The following is a 21,756-nucleotide window of genomic DNA, read 5'->3' as shown; positions in this document are numbered from 1 at the left end:
TTTGTACAGCAATAAATGATCCTTTGTTCCATATGACTTTGTTTTATTACCCTTTAGTTCTTTTGCCATGATTTGAGGATTTTTTTCTAAATGACTATCTGCATCAATCCCAGTATATAGTTTCTACATTGTTGGAAGGCAAGTTAATGGTCTATAGCTTTTAAGACTTCTTACAAGTTCACTCTTAAGGAGAATTATCATTTTCCTATTGTTAACTAGGTTGGTGTCTGTTCGGATATGCATAAAAGTAATTCTTACTCAGGGTTAAATCTTTGTGTAAAGATTTTAATACCTTCATCCAGATGTTAGGTACTGCTTCTGGGCCTGGGGTTTTTCCAATTATGAGATTTTCTTCATTTTGTTTCCGTTTCTCTGTCTGCTATTTCATACAATTTCTTACTCTCTATATTTGAATTCCTTACTGTTTCTTTTATTTTTTTATCAGTTCACATTTTTGTTATGTTCTACTGGGTCTTCATAAATATTTCTCCAAAATATGCCTATTTCTTCTTTTTTGGTGGTGTTTCCATTTCTTTGCTTCCTAGTTTTCTCTAAACTTTTTTGGCTCATCAAATAATTGCTTATTTGTACTTTTCCTTTAAATTTATTTACATATCTTCTATGTTTTAATGCCTGTGCTGATATCTTGGGTCTATATCATAACAACAAAAGTGCATATGTGCGGCTACATAAAAGTCAGCACATAATACACAAAATCTGTAAATAGCACATGACCACAAGACCGAATTTTTTTCTAGTGAAAAAATTCGCATGGCCGTTTGGAAAAAATAAAAATGAAAAAACATTATCAGGTGGGGGCTTAGCCCCCAAACCCCACAACGTGGTGGCTGTGCCCCCACCCCCTAACTAAATATACCAACTCCAAAACCGCACTACAGTGAAGGAAACGGCAACTCCGTTTAGTTGGCCAACTACCTCCTTTCCCTGTGAAATATTCATCGAATCGCTTAAATGCGGTTCGATGAATATGTGTCACTCTTTATGTGTTCGCTCAAAAGCACTTTCATTATTTTAATATAGACCCAATTTGATCTTTAGTTTATCATTTGCAATAGTATAAAAATAATAAATAATAAATATTTGCAATAGTATATGACAAATCAAGGCCTGTTTTGATACCGTACATTGCTATTACCACGTCTTTCATTCTAAGAATTTTTGTCGATCTGTTTCTGCTTCTATATTCATCTAACAAAGACACTTTTTGTCATAATTGCTTTATGTTTTCTCTATTTGATGCATGCATGGTAGCATTTTATATCTTCACTGCCTTTACCTTATTGCTTTTTGTTTTTGTCATAAGACTTTATCCAGTAATATATCTTATTTACTTCTGTTTATATCACATTGATTTCTCTTAATAGTTTTGATTACTGTGGTTATCTGTTCTAAAAAAACTTCTAAAATTTGGGTTTTTGTCATCAATCTTAATATGTTTATCCATCTCGATTAAATCAAGCAGCTTTTCCATTAGATAATTTTCTTCTAAACTGAGAGAACATTCTTTGTTCTCTGTTTTCTAATGGTATTCTACACAAAGTTCCAAAACGTCTTGCTGTGTCATGTCTTCTTCAGATGCATCCTGCGTCATCTTCTTCTCCATCATATGGGAATTCATTGGCCAGCCTCTACACATTTCCTGTATCAGACTTGCAGCTGTTTCCTACTCCCTCCTTTGCTGTGTAACTTCAAGTGAACTTTCGCACCAGTTTCCTACAGAAGGCTCCAGAGCATCACCATGTGGCAAGTCTTCAGATGCCTCCTGTGCCACCTGTTTGTCTTTAATTTTAAGACTCATGAATCCATCATGCTGTGACATTACCTGTGTTGGATTTTCTACACTAAATCCTTCACTTTCCAGGTAATCCACAACTTCAGTTTCTATTTCTTTAACTTCTCCATTACTAATCCTCTTTTCACTTCCCTTCTTTGTTTTCTTATTGTTTGCATTGTGAAATTGTCCATATCCATGTGCCTTTGCATGTGTTTCTCTTCAAATATCTTTTGTTTTGCTTTTTTGTATTGGTTAGTTTGTTTCGCCTTTGCCTAAATATTGCACCACGTTTGATCTCTTTTTCTTTCCAATGTCTGTATTTCTTCTTTGTATCTCTGCTGATCCACTTATTTCTCTTTAATTTGAGGACTCATGCTGTGACATTACTTGTGTTGGATTTTCTGCACTAAATCCTTCACTTTGCATGTAATGCTTAACTTCAATTTCTATTTGTTTAACTTCTACCTTACTAATCCACTGTTCTGCATTCCCCTTTGTTTTCTCATTTTTTGTATTGTGTAATTTTCCATATCTGGATGTCTTTGCCTGTATTTCTAATTTCTTTGGAGATGCTTTTTTGTATTAATTAGTTTGTCTGGTGGTGCTGCGGTAGCGTTGTTGCCTCACAGTTAGACGTTGCCCGTTCAATTCTCAGTTAGAGCGTCTTCTGTGTAGCGACATGCGTGAATGGAGGTTCCTTCGTTGAAGGTTGTGCGTTAGGCCCGGCAAGCCAGTACGTAAAAACCTAATGCCAATCATTAGCGGACTGGAGTTCCGCTGTGGCGACCCCTAACTGGGAAAAGCCGAAAGACACAAACAAACAGTTTGTCTTTCTCCTTTGCATAAATATGGCACCATGTCTGTTTTATTTTTTTGTTCATATCCATGTTTCTTTTTTATAACTTTCAAAAATCTCTGAGTTTTGTTCTGCATATTTTACACTTCATGTCACTTCTTTTTCCATATGGCCCAAAATTTCTTCATCTATGTAATGCTTTTCATGGATCTGTCATACTAACGAATGCAAATTTGCATCTGAAGCTTTTGACAGTTTTTGTTGTGCAAGTATTTTTTGTTTCTCTGAATTCTCTCTTAATCTTTGTGAATATCTTCTGTCTGGAATGTTTGGGGTTTTTGCATAACAGTAAGAGTACATAATTTCTTTCTTTTACTTAATAGTCCACTATGTCATCTTTATGACTTTTTTGTCCTGTCAGTTTTTGTGATTTTTGTAGACTACTGCTTCCTTTTACGTTGGGGGGGGGGGGGTGAGAGCATCCTCCCTCTGACCCTTGCCTAACCCCATTGTAGCAATGTTTCTGTGTAGAGGATTCTACACTGCCATTTTTCCAGTCCTGGCACCAGTGTGGACACCAGGATTGGGCAATTTTTTATCCTGGGACTTGTATACCCAACTGTCTTTTTTACTTTTTAACCTACCTCTGTCAAATATATATCCCTTATAAGATACAGTCTATATATCAGTTTCATCTTGGTGAGCTTTTGTGAAAACGGGGTCCACCATCTAAACAAACTGACCAAGACTTGAGGGATGAATTTAGTTCCAGAAATACTACTCTACTTCTCTTGCTGATTTCAGTATAAAGAATGGGATGACTTTGTATGTACATTTTGAAAGAATGTATTATCAGAACCAAACTAATCAAAGACAACAGATGATGTTTTTAACTCATCCTTTCATTTGTACAACTATGCATGGCATTAGTTATATATCTAATGCTGAATGCATTTTTTATAATACACATGAGCACATCCTATTCAATATTTTAAACTCGCAAATGAAACTTATAGAAACAAATAGAAAGCAAAGAAGAAAAAACAGAAGATAGTCCCCAAGATTTACTATTCCTCCATGCAGGACTAGCTTAGTCCTGCATGGAGGCGGCCATTTAGGAGCAGGACAGCAGCGCACCATGCATATTAATGAGGTGCGCTGCCTGAGCTCCTAATCTTACATGGAGCGTGTAAAAGTGCAGAGGGCGTGTCTGCGAGCAGAGTTCTCAAAATATACACGCCCCCACAAAGAAGAACAGCAGAAAGGGCTAAGAAATGAGTGAGACTGCTCATAGGTGCCTGCATAGCCCCACCAGCAGTCCCCCTCATGTACAACAGCAAGTATACAGAAATAAAATGAACAAACCCTTTTTTTTTTTAAATCCAATTAAAGCTAACCGTAGGTGTGCAGGTGTGCCCATTGCTTAGCTATGGTTAATGCAGCTTAAATGACTGAAGAGGATAACAAGGAAGATATATGCAAATGAAGCAGCATAGCAATAGTGTAGTGGGCAGAGCATTCACTTTATGAGCAGGCATTCCCAGTTTGAGTCTCACTGCAGCACATTCCATTTTCCATGGCAAAGCATGTTATGACTAATATTTATATTTCATAACCCACTAAATAACATATAGTAATGAACTGGAGTACTGCAGTAAATGCTCATGTGAGGTGTCAGTATCATAATGAATAAAACACTAGTAAGCAGGTTTAAGCACCAATAAGCAGTAGAAAGCATATTTAAGCACTAGTCAGTGGGTTTAAGCCCATTTTCACAGGGGTAAGCAATGCACACACAGGTTAAGCAATTTTGAAGCTAACTCTCTGTAAGCATATGTAACCGGAGGTTAGCATTGCTTACCCTCGCACAAACATGTGCAAACCTGCTTACAAATGTTCAAAAGTGCCCTAATCACTCTGTATCCAATGGCCTTTGTTCTGCCCATCAACAAAGTAAACAGCCTTAGGTTCATAGGTTCATAGGTTCATACTAGGCTATCTGCCCGAGGGCATTTACAAACCTAGCCCATAGTTTTGTGGCTTGGGAACTATACCCATTATTTTGCTGTGCCTCTGTCGAGCAGTGACACTGAGGTAATCCCTTTTATTCCACAGCATAGGATCTAGATTTTTGAGGTGCAGCATATTCATTAAATCTGGGTTTGACATGGCCTTGTATGTTAGGCAGAGCTGGAGTTCTTTCAGTCGGGCAGCATAGGACAGATGTTTGAGACCTTTGGTGAGGAACTTTTGTGGCCTCTCCAGCTGCTGCAAGTGTCGGGTCAGATACATTCAATGGGGCATTGTACTCAATCATTGGTCTGATGAGTGATGAGTATACCTTGATCTAGATGAGAATCCCTTCATGATAAGGTGGGCAATGTAGAAGGTCTTCCTAACTACTTTAGCTACATGGGTGTCGAATGACAGACTACTATCAACCTGGGTCCCCAGGTCCCTGATAACTTCTTCTGTGCTCAGTGGATTGCCACCTATTTGGTAGCTAGGGGTAACCTTGTTTTTCCCGAAGGGTATGACTATGCATTTTTTGGCATTTAACTTTAGGCCATGGCTCTGGCACCAGTTATCCGTTTCTGTGAGACCCTTCTGAAGGATATCTGTGTCAGATGTGTTTTCTTGCAGGTCTTGAACCCAGTACCCTATATACTATAGTCACAGTAGTTAACCACCAAGCTATCACAGAAGTACAGAAGACTGAGGTATCAGCAAACAAGTCTTCACCATAGTAAAATCAAACTGAACCGGTGAAAGGAATCAGTATTCAGACATATATGCCTCAATCCATTACATAACATAAATATGTGAACTGGAGTACTGCAGTAAGCCCAGAAGTCAGGTGCAATTGTAATAGAGTGTTGAAGTCCCCAATAAAACACAAGGACCCCATACAGTGTACATACACATGAATCATGGATACCAGGCATACATATAAGGTGTAATGAATAATAAATCAATGCCAAAAAGGAAATATAATGCAAAGTCTAATGTAAGCAACACTAAGCATTGCACAGGCCAGCTTAGGAGGTGTAAGCAATGTGTAGGCTAGCTAACACATTGTGCCCAGAGGTATAACCTTTTAAACAATGCCAACCCTAGGTAAGCAGGTTTGCCCATAACTTACCCTTTTCAAAACCAGCCAATCATGGAAAAGTGCAGAAAATCAGCCCTACTTAAACCCAAGAAGCAGAAATATATCTCATAACTGGTTGTAGCTTCCCCTTGCAGGCACCATGTCAGGAAGGGAAGAAGATGTGCTCTTTCGGGTGCAGCGCTGGTGCATCCAGGAGTTCAGAGTCATGGCAGGACTCCTTGTCAAAGATCATGATCAGAGACTGCTACAGGGCCAGTACCAGGGCTCCCAATATAAGGCAGAGGCCTGGGACTATCTCACCTGTGACCTCACCAGTGCCGCTGGCATACCCCGAACTGGTGAGCAGGTCAGGCATCATTATACTGACCTGAAGCGGTGTAAGGGGGACCTTTTGGACCAGTGGATCCAAGAGGCTAGAATGGAAGGCTGCAACCCGAGGCAGGTCAGTAATACTCATGCATTTACTGTCATAGGAAATAAAACTAAAAGTATTAGTAAATTAACTGCCTGTATAAAACCTGTATTGTTCAAGGCAAGCACTGCATACACCGAAGAATATGGCAGGAAGAGTCTCATATAGTTTGTATGTAAATAAAGAGTAATAGTCTGACAATAAAGTTCTAACTGCTGGACTGCATGTGTATACTCTGGTATCATATGGTAATGTAGATTTGCAGTCACATAATAGTACTGTTGTATTAAGCACTGTTACCCACACTGTGCACCACAAATAGAATGTGTAGGAATGCCTGTATATGACTGGTGTAATCCCCAGAGGCCATTTAGTACAACTGAGAGACACATAGACAGAAAACAGGGAAAAAGCAGACAACAAAACTTGAATAGCACATGCAAATGAGATGTGAACTGCTATATTTTTAGCTCACACAGCCGTGGTTCGAATCCTGTCAGTGGGAGTAATATGCATACAGAATCATACCCCACAATTGTACTGATATGTCCAGAATGTCCAGTAAAGTGGCCCATATCTGATGCCTATCAACCTGTCCCCCTGTGAAATCAGTGGGATGATCCCAAATGTATAGGCAGCAAACAAGAAATACAACTGATTGACACACATTTATGAGAACAAAGCAGGCACACTAGCAACTTCCCAAAACCATATGAGGGTAAGAATGCATGTATGTCCCATTTACGCACCCATGTTGTCAAGCTGTGGCCAGTGTGTGTACAGTAACAGAGTGAGATGTATGTGCATATTAGTAATGTGTAATCTAGTACTGTGTGTGGCAACATTCAGGGAGTGCTAACAAGCAGTTCTCCCACAGGTCTGTCAGATACCAATACTGTGCCCAGAAACACAAGAATGATACCCTGTACTGGTACTGTTTACATTGGTATTGTATGGCATTGTGACTGATGCAGCTGCTCTGAATAACAAGGTAGTAGTCATCACTGTTGCCCACACTGTCCTACAAAATATAACTGTCTAGAATATGTGTATAAGAGTGTTGTAATACAAGGTCAGAATGCCAAAGCACAGGAGAATTATAAGACAGAAAGCAGATAGGAGATATACAGCAATATCTATATAGCACACACAACTCTGATGGACAGTTTTTAAGATGTAGCAGACACATCCATGGTTTCAATCCTGGGAGTGGAAGTAGGCTGCATACAGAATCATACCTAACAACTGTACATATAAGACCAGGATATCCAGTATATGGGCCCATATCTGCTGCCTGTCCCCCTGGAAGTCTGTGGGATGATCCCAGATTTGTAGCCAGCCAACAGGGAATACAAGTGATTGTCAAACATCTATGAGAACAAACCTGTCACTGTAGCAACTCTTGAAACTGTAAGGAGAGTAATAAGCCAAGTATGTCCTATCTACACCCCCATGTTGTCAAGCTGTGACCAGAGTGTGTATAGTAAAAGAGTGAGATGTATGTGCATAATACTAATGTCTAATCTGCAACTTTGTGTGGCAACAATCAGGTAGTGCTGACAATCATTGCTCCCACAGGTATGTCAGACACGAACATTGTGCCAAGAAATAAAATCCTTCATACCCTGTACTGGTACTGTTTACTCTGCTATTGTTGGGAATAGTGATTATTTCAGTTTCTCTGAATAGTAAAGTATCACTGATCACCATCACCCACACTGTGCTACATAATATAACTGTGTAGGAAAGCATGTATATGTGTGTGTTAAGTCAATAAAGGTAAAGAGGGCAATAGTCTAAATATGTCCCGGTACACCTGCATGTGGTTAAGACATGGCCAGAGTCTGTGCATACAGAGTTGGATAGCTATGTGCACCACATCAACCTGGAATCTGGGAGTATGTGTTAAACATTTTTTCCACAGATATACCAGGTAAGAGGTGTATACTGCAGGTAAAACCAGTTCATATATAATGATGACAACAGCCATATCACTGTTCAAACTAAGGCTATAGGGTAGTGTAGTAATACTTGTAAGGTACAGATAACAGCACTGACTAGGAAAGTAATGTGGACTACAGGAATATACTAGTTAATTGACAGCTTTCTCTCCCTCTCACCATATCTCCAACAATAAACTACATATCCACCCCAACTGGTATGTAATGTCTCCAATGTTCTGATTATGCCATATTGGTTAATAAATATTTATATTTGTTTCTATGTATGTGCTATATTGAATTATTCCAGCATTGGTGGCATGGTGCCATCAATGTACCTGCATGCTGTTGTTATTAGCACTGTGGTCCCATATATTCATTTGTCCTGTTTGGTATGCAACTGTTACATATCTGGTGTCTGGGTTAATGGGAATATCTTTGCATGCTGTTATACCTAACCCTGGAATTTGTTGACTATTACTAACCCATATATGATGATAAAATCTAAACAATCTAGCACATTTGGGAAGGCCAGTCCCAGCGGACCCACCTGTCCCACCTCAGCTGGCTGTGGCACCGGGCACCAGCATGTTTGGGGCCCAACCCGGGACCTCCTCATCCGTTGGTCCTGCACTACCTTCGGGTGGAACTGCTTCAGGGGATGGGGCTCACCACCCCCCCTGGGAGTGGGTGTGGACAGGTACCTGTCACCCATCCCCAGGAACGGGTTGTGGTGCATAGAGAGCTAAACCAGCAGCTTGGTGATCTTCTACGCAAGCTCGAGGGCCATGTGTCGCAACTAGAGCATCAGTCTGGTTCTGCGACCCAGCACAGCCACTATCGGGACTGTGAAGGTGCAGTGGTGGCTGCCCATGGATGGGGACCTCAGTCACACTGTTTCCACTAGGGGGCTCATGGGCTTCCAATTTCCCAACACCCCTCCCCATCAAGGTGTTTACCCACCACATGTGTCATATACCGCCCCTGTATGCATCTTGTTTGTCTTGTCTGTTAACCTCCCCAACCTATCTCTCCACATATACCTACTACTCCTGCCCAACATTCCACTCTCACCTTAAAAAAATTAAAAGGGGCAATGTGTTCCCCCAAAAAAATCACACCCCATACATAGCTGTCCATTTTGCACATGTGTACACTGGACACATGTAATCAGGTCTAATTGGCATCACAACATATTATTGTTGTCCTTACCCCTCTCTCAGGGGTTTGAGTTTCCAAATCTACCTCCAAATTCAGTGTATATGCACAGCTGTTGAAATGTGCATCTATGGACCTTCCCTACTCCCTTCCTGCACATCCCTAGCTATTTTTCCTACTGTCGTTCCCTCTTTTTGACCCTTTTTCACCACTTTCCTATCAACCCTTTTTTCTTTTCTTTTAAAGAAATTAGCACAGGGCTAAGTGGGAGTAAGCACTTTTAAGTAGTAGTAAGCGAGCTGAAGCCTGTTTGCATGATGGTAAGCAATGCCTATACAGGTTAAGCAATTTAGAAGTTGAGTATAAGAAACTGTAACCAGAAGTTAGCAGTGCTTACCTCCACGCAAACCCACTTAAAAGTGCTCAAAAGTGCCTTAATCAGTCTGTATCCAAAGGCCCTTGTTCTGTCCAGCAACAAAATACATAGCCTCTACAATGCTCAAACCCATGACCCTGCACACCATACCCAAAGTGATTTACCACTAAGCCATGTCAGATATACATAAGCCTGATGTTTTCACAAACATATCATGCAGCCCAGTAATTCAACAGTACAAGGAATGTATTCCAACATGTACGTGTGTGTGTGTGTGTGTGTGTGTGTGTGTGTGTGTGTGTGTGTGTGTGTGTGTGTATAGCTATTATTATCTAAATAGATATAACATATCTATCTATGTAGATATAGATATAATATAGAACTATATATATATATATATATATATATATATATATATATATATATATATATATATATATAATATATATGTATAAATGTAAACATATATACATACAAATGCATACATCTATAGATATATATGTCTACATCTATATGTCTACATATATACAGCAAGTTATATATATGTAAGCAGATATATGTATCTACATAGGTATATACAGACATACATCTGTAGATAACAATGGGAACATAACATAAACATATATGTCCACATGCACCATTACTGGGGTTGAGAGGCCCCAAACAACATACTTCTTGTATGATTAGGTATCCCCTCTCCCCAAAGTCAAACACATCTGCCCTGCAATACACTGCCAACTGTTGCAGCCTCGATACCCAGGACCTGATACGACATGGGCACAAGATGTTAACAGTACTCCATCCCACCTGTATGATGTCAGGCTGGTATCAGTAACATGTCATGCAGTACAGCTGGCTCCATTAGGGAATGTACAATGTGGTAGCAATCAACATCCCTAGGATACATATACACAGACACATATGTGCAAATATATATATATATATATATATATATATATATATATATATATATATATATATATATATATATATATATATATATATATATATATGTGTGTGTAACAACACATACACATGCAGATATATGTATAGTAAGATACATATGTAGAAGGTGCACACAATATGGAACAGCCACTATTCCTACAGTTACCACCTTACCAATTGGAGACTGTATGAGCCACCCATACAAATGATGATCATTGCCTGAAACATACCCACAGAGAGATCAAAGGATGTAACACCACACACAGGTTTGCATAAATGGGAAAGATATATTTGTGTACTGTTATAGTTGTATATGCCATGTCATATAGCTGTTTAGACACGGGCATCCATATAAACTGAGTAATGCAACTGTGAAACAGTTATACTTATACAGTAGTCTGGAAATGTTAACAAATGTTGCTGTCTAGGTCAAGGCCATCAAGTAGTACAATAGTAAAGACAGACTGGGCCAAAGGATACCAAACAATCAACAGTAAGTAATGCAAATGTATAGTTCAGCAGCCTCTAGCTACACTCTGTAGACAATCCCTAAGGGGTAAAGACCTCAGCTGACACAATGGGATGTAACTGTTACATAACAAGGCATAACTGACACCATCACAAGCACACTGACATACAAAACAGTCTGTATGGCAGGTGGCAGTAGGCCTGCATTTACCCAAGGTGGATTGTATGGTAATGTACATCCATATACCTTAAGGCAGCTCACCCCTGATGGTCTTCAGGATTTTGGGCTTTCAGGATTCTGTAGCACTCCCACATACATATATGTATATATAGATATATGCATAAATAGCTATATATGTATGCACATCGCATGTGTACAGATATGCCTAGTTATGTTGGTATATATGTAGATATCAATAACTATATGTGCATACACATCTATTCTGATATACCTACTACTGTCAATATATATGTAGATATCCATACATATATGTGCATATGTATCTCTGTATATGTGTAGAAATATATTGCTCTGCATATGTATATATCTGGGTGTTTATATGTATATCTATGTACATATACATATCCATCTATGTAGAACTTAGCCCATAACTCCGTGTATTTTTGTCTGAAACTGAAGCTGCATGAGTTTGATGTTGTCTACTATGTTTTATCCATGTTTGTCACCCTACTGAAAACTGCATATTATACTTATCTCTAAATGTTTCTATTGTTCCTAATGTATTGTTATGGGACAAGACCAGCTTATTAAAATGTATATTAATTTTAGCTTATTAATGATGCAAGAGGTTCTCCTGTTCGATTCTCAGCTGGAGTGCCTTCTGTGTGGAGTCTGCATGTCCTCCCCATGGTCAAGTGACCTCCGAAAGACATGTGTGAATGGGTGTGCCTTCACTGAAGGTTGGGCGTCGGGCTGGCAACTCGGCACCATTAAAAAAAATTGACTGCCAATCATTAGCGTACTGGCTTTCCGCTGTGGCGACCCCTAACCGGGAAAAGCCGAAAAGAGAAACAATGATGCTATAATATGATTGTTAAGAAGCAAATATAATTTGAATGCAGGACTGGGAAAAATACAGCTTTATAAGTCACAGTATTACTGTTTATTTTAAACTGCATTCTTTTAGTATGTAATAAGAGGGAATAGTACGTGTTGCATGAAGTAAGGCATGTAGCTATACAAAAAGGAATTTTTTAGCCTGACTCCTTCAGACTAAGAGTGCATTGTTGCTAAAGCAGGTTAGAAACATCCAAGGTCAGAAACAAGACCCCTTGAAAGCAATTAAATCATGTATAGGGAAGTGTTTATGTAAAGTCTAAGGTGAAAATCATGAGAGATGAGAACATTTGCAAAGTTTTCCATAGGACAAAGAATTATAACATCATCAAATTGCATGAGCAGTTTGATAAGAAAATGTATAAAATTACAGTTTTTCTATGTAAAGTAAGAATGCTTTATCAAAAATGATGAAGACTAACTCCCAACGCTGTATAAATAAAATTTATGTTTGCACATCCTGAAGTGTTGTTTCTGACTAGAGGCATATAAGGTAAATTCTTAAAGTTATTTATTTATGACTTTAACAATTTGGTGCCGAGACTCGGATCTGAACTTTGGTATTGCTGCAGGGCAGATCTAGAATAGGGCCCATCAGAAATTTTCTGTAAATTCCACACTGCTTTGTATTGAGTAGTCAGAGACTCAAATGTGCAGCTATTCATGATGTGCAAACATACTAGCCTTGGCAGAAAAAATATTTTGTAAGAAAAAAGGGTTGGTTTGTGTTTTTTTTCCTTTCTCTCTTTTAGACAATTTTAGCAAAATGTAAAATAAGTGAATGACTGTGTTTGTAAAATAAATGCATAGCTGTGTTTGTAGTATAAGTGCATGACTGTGTTTTTGTTTGACTGAGTGGTTGTAAGATATACAGGTAATAGTGGGAGGACCCCACAGTAAATGAGTATAGTATGTATGTGCACATACAGTAAAGGACAAATTAACACAAGGAGGCACCTTGTGTTGAGGGCGGTACCCTCAGATTTAAAAGGTAAGAAGTATAAAAAATGTTTTTTTTTATTCTGTCAATGTATAAATGTATGAGAAAAAAAAAGGTTAAAAGCTAAAAATAAAGTTAAAACAAGTTTATGAGCCCACCGCATGATTGGGTTGTAGACTGTAAAGTTAAAACAAGTTCATGATCCCACTGCATGATTGGGACGTAAACTATACAACAAATTCATGAGCCCATAGCATAATTGGGACATAGACTATATACTGTTAAAACAAATTCATGAGCCTACCACATGATAGGACATAAAGGTATGTGTTGTTAAAATAAATTCATAAGCCCAAAAGCATGTTGGGACTTAACAGTGTAATTGTGCAAAACTACCCTCAGAGAGTCCGAAAGAGTGGTCAGTTCTAGACACAGTACCTATCCACCCCGTTATCCCAACCGCAATGCTGGAGCTGTAACTTTTGAGCTCGCACAGGGACGAAAGCAAGGGGATGCTGTGAAAAAAGGCTGATCAAAACCTTTCCTCTGTTGCTGCATGGTGACAGACTTCCTACCCTTCACTCCCTGCATGGTGTGTGGATTACTACAGTTATTTTATATCTTTAAAATTGCCAAAATCCAAAAGTTGTAAGGTAAGCCTAACATTTTTATTATTACTGATTTATAAAATAAAAAAAAATGGGAGCAAAAATAAGCAAACAAGATCAAATCCCTAAAAAGAAAACACCTGCATATTTTATGTATTTTAACTATGGAAAAAAAGTTGTAAATATTTGCATGACTGGTTTCAACTTACTAAGAATTGTGCTGGTGGGATATTTCCATTAAATGAAACTTATAATATGACTAAATTGCTGACATTAAAAGGTATTTTAAAATAAAAGAAAAGCAAAGTAAGTGGGAAACAAATGACAGCATTTTATTCTTTGATACAGTGAAGCACTTAAAAGGGAAAAAGATTCAGCATTAAGAGGGTTGCACGATGTTAATAAAAAATTGTTGTAACAAGTAAAAGAGGTTAAAAAGGCAGTACTGACCAGTAAAGAGGGATCCCTTTATCCTGTCTTAGCAGGTTTGAAACAAACTAAAATGGCCATAAAAAAAGCAAAAATGGCTAAAGAGGATAATAATCCTCCAGTAGCTTCTGTACCCCACCCCCATATGTACCGGTACGGGTGGCTCCTGTACAAAATTCTGCTTTTTCTCAGACCTCTGCATTTTTTTTTTTGAGCACAAGGTCAGCATGGTACTGTTACATCTCAACTTAATTCTGCTGTAAGCTCTCATCTTTAGAACAGCATCTGCAGTTAAAAAGTTTTTTTTTCCTTCCTTCTTCCTATCATTCTCAACAAGCTTCTACCTTTCCAACAGGAGTACTAGTGTTTGACACTCATGTGGCTCATCACAAGCGCTCACATGACCTTTCCAACAGGAGCACTAGTGTTTGACACTCCTGTGGCTCATCACAAGCGCTCACATGATAGGGTAGGACAAGAGGCTATTGCCTCTGCAAAAGATTTTTTTTGGCACCTTTTAAAAAAAAAATTGGGGTGGGCTAATGCTGATTTGTATACTATGTCTAAATGTTTTCTAACTGAAAGAAGAGAAAAAAAAAACATTCATAAAGGTTTAAGAAGGAATAGAGAAAAAAATATTACAACCCTACTTTGACAGATTTAAATCAGATGCTTTGAAAAGTTACACCAATAAAATAAGAACACAGTTACTTGAAAAGGCTAAAATAAATTTTATTCCCACAGGAAATGCACTAATAAATAAAAGGATAGCACTAGTAAATGACAAGTGTATCAGGCATGTAGGTAAAATAAAGAGAAAGCCCCTGCAGATGATTTAAGTCACCTTAAAGCAGTGTTTGCTAAACATTTAAAAATGCCATATCCAAATGAACAAGCTAAACCAGCTATTGCAGCTGCCTTCGTACAGGGTTTGCAAACCCTGTACAAAAATCAAATAAAACAAGTGCTTACAGACTGGCAGGAAAAAGACTTAAAGTCCATACTAAGTGCTGCAAATCACAGTACTGACTATGGCAGGGTAATAAAACAAAAATAAATCTTAATCCCTTTGCTGCCACTGAATCAAAAAGGACCCATGTTAAAGTGGAAATAAATGCAAAGCCAATTCTATTCTTGGTAAAACTGGCAACACTAGGTCTGCATTAAAAGTTACTTCAGACAGTTAAATACCAGTATAAAAACAAAGTAAAGGCAGTTGGTGTAACAAATGCTACGGTTACGTATCCTGTTTCAGAACCCATCCCCATTTCTTTAGGGCCGATTGTAGAAAAGCATTTTTTCCTTTTGAGTACTACTGCACCAGTAAACCTACTAGGAAGAGATTTGTTATGCAAGCTGGGTTGTACTATTTACTGTACCACTGAAGGGGTGTATCTAAATGTTCCAACAGAATCAGAGGGGGAAGTATTGGCAGATTTAGCAGAAGCTGAGGAACAGCCTGCTGGAAGCATATAGGCAGATGAAGTGTTACTACAGTAGCAGGTACCTGGCAACTTGTGGGCTAAGCCTGCAAATGAAGTAGGTGTATTGAAATCAGGAGAACCAGTAAAAATAAAATTAAATCTATCAAAACCTCTCCCCAGAGTTCCACAATATCCACTAAAGCCAGAAGGTGAGCAGGAAATCAAACCTGTAACTCAGTCTCTAATACATCAAGGAATAATAATACTAGTTAAAAAGCCCTTGTAATACTCCTATTTTCCAAGTGAAAAGGCCAGGAAAGGATACTTATAGATTTGTACAAGATTTAAGGGCTGTAAATAATACAGTAGTATTAATTTATTTATTTCCAGTTTGATTACTGGGAAAGTCCACTGGGCCCAGAGAGCCCATTTTCAGTGAAGGCCCAGAAAGAAAAGCTCCATGAAACAGATTACAGTAAAGATAGTAGTCCAATAAAAATAAAAGTAAAAGTACAAGACACCTACAGGAATGCATGGAGCATGCTATCCCAAATAAAACCAATACTCACTCCTCCAAAGGCAGGAGACCTGTCTGGTGGACTCTGGCCATAAATAAGCTATACAACAGAAGGAGAAACTTATTACATAAAAGAGCAAAATCCCCAAAAAAGGGAAGGCGTCTCTGATCAGTACTAGCAAGAAACTACGATCCCTCATAAAATCATCTAAGGCCAGCTTCGAAAGACAAATTGCACGAGACAATAAAGATAATCACAAGGCCTTCTTTAGTTATGTCAGAAACCTGGGGGGGCAACTCCCAGATATGCTCTGAGTTAGTGCAAAATGACAAAAAATACACTGAACCCACAGACATTGCCAACATCCTGGCAGAAAGGTTCAGTGCAAACCCCCCCCCCAAAAAAAAAGAGCAAATGTCTATCCCAACAGAGTGTAGCCTTCCTGAGATCACAGATACACAGGTAAGAGCTGCCCTCTTCAAAGCAAAAAACACTGCATCAATGGGACGAGACGGTGTCCCAGGCTGTGTCTTACACGAGCTCCAAGAAGAACTAAACCCTCATATAAAGTCACTGTTCAATCTCAGCCTTACTACAGGATATGTACCTAAGGAATGGCGTACAACAACAGTGGTCCCACTCCACAAAGGTGGTGCCACAACAGACCCTGAAAACTATCACCCTATAAGCCTGACTAGCCTGGTCTGCAAAGCTATGGAGTGTATCATCATGGAAATCATAAACAAAGACATTGGGGACCTCCAGACACTGGATCCTACCCAGTTCGGCTTTGTTAAGGGCAGATCTTGCCTCTTGAACCTGGTCGACTTCTTTGAAACAGTTACCAAAGCCATAGATGAAGGGAAGGTAGTCCACACAGCCTACCTGGATCTCGCAAAAGCCTTCAGCACAATACCCCATTCAGGCATCATAAATAAGCTCACCAGCTTAAATATCAACCCCTATGTCACAAGATGGGTTGCAAACTGGCTCAGGGATAGAACCCACATGGTCAGAATAGCAGGTGCCATGTCAGACTCTAAACCATTTACAAGTGGCGTCCCACAAGGCTTAGTCCTGGGACCTCTCTTGTTCGGTATATATTTCTCAGAGGTACAGGCTAACACGGGAGGACTATGGCTGACCAGGTTTGCAGATGACTGCAAACTGGGTGCTGTAATCGACTCTCTGGCTGACACAAGCATCCTCCAAAAGGGTCTCACAGAGACGGATAACTGGTGCCAGAGCCATGGCCTAAAGCTAAATGCCAAAAACTGCATAGTCATCCCCTTTGGGAAAAACAAAGTGCCCACAAATTACCACATAGGTGGTGATCCATTAAGTACGAAAGAAGTAATTAGGGACCTGGGGACCCAAGTAGATAGCAATCTCTCCTTTGACAATCACATTGCCAAAGTGGTTAGAAAGACCTTCTATATAGCCCACCTTATCATGAAAGGATTCACATCTAGATCAAGAGAGGTCATTGTGCCCCTCTACTCATCACTTATCAGGCTCATAATTGAATACAATGCCCCATTTGGGATGTACCTTACCCGACACTTGCAGCAACTGGAAAGACCCCAAAAGTACCTCACCAAGAGGATCAAGGGGCTCAAACAGATGCCCTATGCAGCTCGGCTAAAGAAACTCCAGCTCTACTCAGTTGTGTACCGCCTACTCAGAGGCGATCTGTGTCTGATGTATAAAGTCATGTCCAACCCAGAATTAATGGACATGCTTCACCTCAGGAAACCCAAATTCCTTAGAGCTACATGCCCCAGGGACTTGAACCTCAGCACAGAAATAAATAGTACATGCTGGAGGGACAGATTCATATCCCAGAGGCTCCCCTCACTCTGGAACAAAATCCCAATCCATGTTAGGCAGAGCCCCTCACTGACCCTCTTCAAGAGAAATCTTGACGAGTGCATGGGAGATCATAAGTTTACCCCTGGAATCTCTTCTGTGTCCCTGCTTGACAGAGGTACAGTAAACTAACCTTAAAAGGGCTACCTTCTGTGACCTACTATACAGAGGCACAGTCAACTAATCTAAAAGGGTGGCGAAAGCCAAACACACTCTGGCTAGGCTTATAAATGCCCTAGGGCAGATAGCCTAGTATTAACCTATGAACCTAAGTACAAATACATATCAAATAATACAAAGCGTAAACAATATTGCCCATAGTGAAAAAATATCATGCAAATACATTTTAACAAATTCTCACAGTTAAAGTCAAAAGTCAAAAGCTATTTACAATATTTATAGAGTGTAAGAAATTGTATGGGAATTAGCTATAGAATGCTTCTTCTTCTTCTTTCAGCTGCTCCAGTTAGGGGTCACCACAGCGGATCAACTGTTTCCATTTCTTCCTGTCCTCTGCATCTTGCTCTGTCACACCAACCACCTGCATGTCCTCAATCACCACATCCATAAACCTTATCTTAAGCCTTCCTCTTTTTCTGTTACCTGGCACCTTCATCCTTAGCATCTTTTTCCCAATATACTCTGCATCCCTCCTCAGCACATGTCCAAACCAACGTAATCTTGCCTCTCTGGCTTTGTCTCCAAACCTTCCAACCTGGGCTGACCCTCTAATATACTTATTCCTAATCCTGTCCACCCTCGTCACACCCAGTGCAAATCTTAACATCTTCAACTTTGCTACGTCAAGTTCTGACTCCTGCATTTTTGTCAATGCCACTGTCTCCAACCCATATAACATAGCTGGTCTCACAACCCTCTTGTAGACCTTCCCTTTCACTCTTACTGGTACTCGTCTGTCACAAATCACTCCTGCCACTCTTCTCCAACCACTCCATCCTGCCTGTACTCTCTTCTTCACCTCTCTTCCACACTCACCATTACTCTGAACTGTTGATCCCAAGTATTTAAACTCATCGACCTTTACCACCTCTAGTCCTTGCATCCTCACCATTCCTCTATCCTCCCTCTCATTCACACACATATATTCTGTCTTAGTCCTGCTGTCCTTCATTTCTCTTCTCTCTAGAGCATATCTCCACCTCTCCAGCATCTCCTCCAGCTGTTCCCTACTCTCACTACAGATCACAATGTCATCTGCAAACATCAAAGTCCACGGGGACTCCTGTCTGATCTCGTCTGTCAACCTGTCCATCACCATTGCAAATAAGAAAGAGCTCAGAGCTGATCCTTGATGTAATCCCACCTCCACCTTAAATGCATCCATCACTCCCACTGCAGACCTCACCACTGTCACACTACCCTCATACATATCCTGTACCACTCTTACTCTTACTCTTAGCTATAGAATGCTATAGCTAGCTATAAGGTGCTTAGGAACTCAGGAGATACCCTCCCAGGGGCTTTTGTTAAAGAGTTCTAGGTAGGAAAAATGCAGTTACATCTCAGTTTGGAGGAGATATAGGTGTAAAGCTGAGTTTTGAAGTTGTTTTTGTTTGACATTGTCCTTAGTGTGCAAGGGAGAGAGTTCCATTTCTTACCTAAGGAGAAGGAGACGAGAAGTTGCCCAGCAGGACGTTTAGATTTATGGACACTAATTAAGTTTTGTACTACAACTTTCCCTGTTGTTCCAAATCTAGCAACAATATTGAGCTGCATACCACCTACAGCTAGTTACTTTTCTGTGATAGATTTATGTTCCACATTCTTTTCTATACCTATTCACCCTGACAGTCAGTTTCTGTTTGCTTTAATTATCAGGGAAAGCAATATACCTGGACACTGTTGCCACAAGGATATACTAAATCTTCTTCATTATTTTCTCAAATTCTAAAAAAAAAGATTAAAAAAATGTGACATTTCTGGGTGGGTCTGTGTTAGTGCAATATGTAAATGATTTACTAATAGCATCAAACTCATTTCAGCAATGTTAACAGGATACCTTGCATCTTCTGACTATCCTTGCAGGAAAAGGACACAAAGTGTCAACAAAAAAAAAAATTATTACAGCTGTAGTTATCCCTCAGGTATGTTATCTTGGTCATTTAATATCTCAGAGCAGGATCTTACAGTAGCTATCCCTCACTCTGAATCATCTCTATTACTTTAAATGAAACTCATCCCTTCTTGACTGCACATCTAACTAGATATGAACTTACACTTCTTTCTGATCCATCTGTTTCTCTGATCCACCGTCCTGTTCTAAATCCTGCATCTCTGTTGCCTACTGCTGAGGATGGTAAAGAGCATAATTGTGTGTATGTAACTAACTATTTGCTTTCTCCTAGGAGGGACTTAAAGGACACTCCTATACCCAGTGCGGACATGTATCTGTTTGTTGATGGTTCCTGTGAAAGAGATAAAACAAAAAAGTTGATCTCGGGAATTGCAGCCTGCACTAAATAAACAATATTGTTGCAACAAAGATTAGAGGAAGTTCACTCTGCTAGTGGTTTTACAAAAAGCCTGTGAGTTAGCCAAAGACAAGGTGGCCAATATTTTTACAGACAGCCATTATGCTTTCAGGGTGGTACATGACTTTGGGCAACTTTGGAGAGAGAGAGAGATGGAATCTAACCTCTTCAGAAAATCAAATTAAAAATTCAGGATACACAAAATCATTGTTAGATGCACTTTTGTTACCTAAAAAGCTGTCTGTAATTAAATGTTGTGCACATCAAAAAGCAAAAAATGCTGTTACAGAAGGTAACAACTTAGCAGACTAAGCTGCTAAACAAGCAGTAGTGAATTGAAACATGCCAACAGCAAATCTGCATGTTTACCTCCACCCTGAAGACCTTTTGTTAATATACAGCTGGATTTCATCCAGATGCCTAAGACTAATAATTTACAATTTATTTTGGTGATAGTGTGTATGTTCTCAGCATGGGTGAAAGATTACCCATGTCACAGTTATTAAAAAATTGTTATCTGATTATATACCGAGACTTGGTATACCCAATATTGTTAACAGTGACCAGGGAACTAATTTTAATAATAATCTGTTTAAAGAGTTATGTAAGGCTTTTAATACTAAGCTGAGTCTTCACTGTCCCAACCATCCCCAGTCATCTGGATTAGTGGAAAGGGTAAACAGGACCCTTAAAAATAAAATGTCAAAGATTTGTGCTAAAACCCACTTAAAGTGGCCCAAAGCCCTTCCCTTAGCATTGATGAGTATGAGGGCCTTACTGAATGCCACCAAAAAATTGAGTCCATATGAGATATTAATAGGGAGACCCGTGACCCTTCCAGCTACCCCTCTAGTAGGAAATGCCGATTTAACTTTGTCAGATGATGCTATGATTTCTTATTGTAGGAGACTCCTCAAAATTTTGCAGCAATATCATCAAACAGTAAAAGCAGCATTACCAAAGCCTCTTGGCCAACCCTGCCACCAACTACAACCTGGTGATTCAGTGTACGTTAAAACTTTTCAGAGAAGAAACTGCTTGGGCCCGAGGTAGAAGGGGCCTTTCCAGGTCCTACTCACCACTGTAACCACAGTTCGCTGTGCAGAACTACCAAAGTGAATCCATTCATCTCATTGCAAGAAGACCTGTCATGTAGGGACCACAGATGAATCATCACAGCCAACAGAGGGAGATTGAGGTGTGACAGATAAATCATCTGCCCAGTGAGAAGGTCAACTTCAGTAGCAGTCCATAATAAATCCAGTGACAACAGGTGCTTTTGCTTTGTTTCTGCTGCTGTTCCCTTCTATAAACTGGTTGAAAAAAAAAGCAGTTTTTTGCTGGTCCTTCGACAATATGCCAAAAATTTAAGCAAAACAAACTGCTGGATATGTTC

This window comes from Protopterus annectens, chromosome 4.part1 (genome assembly GCF_019279795.1).
Source record: "Protopterus annectens isolate FY-2018-M chromosome 4.part1, PAN1.0, whole genome shotgun sequence".
NCBI classification, from domain to species: domain Eukaryota; kingdom Metazoa; phylum Chordata; order Ceratodontiformes; family Protopteridae; genus Protopterus; species Protopterus annectens.
This window is presented reverse-complemented; position numbering follows the sequence as displayed.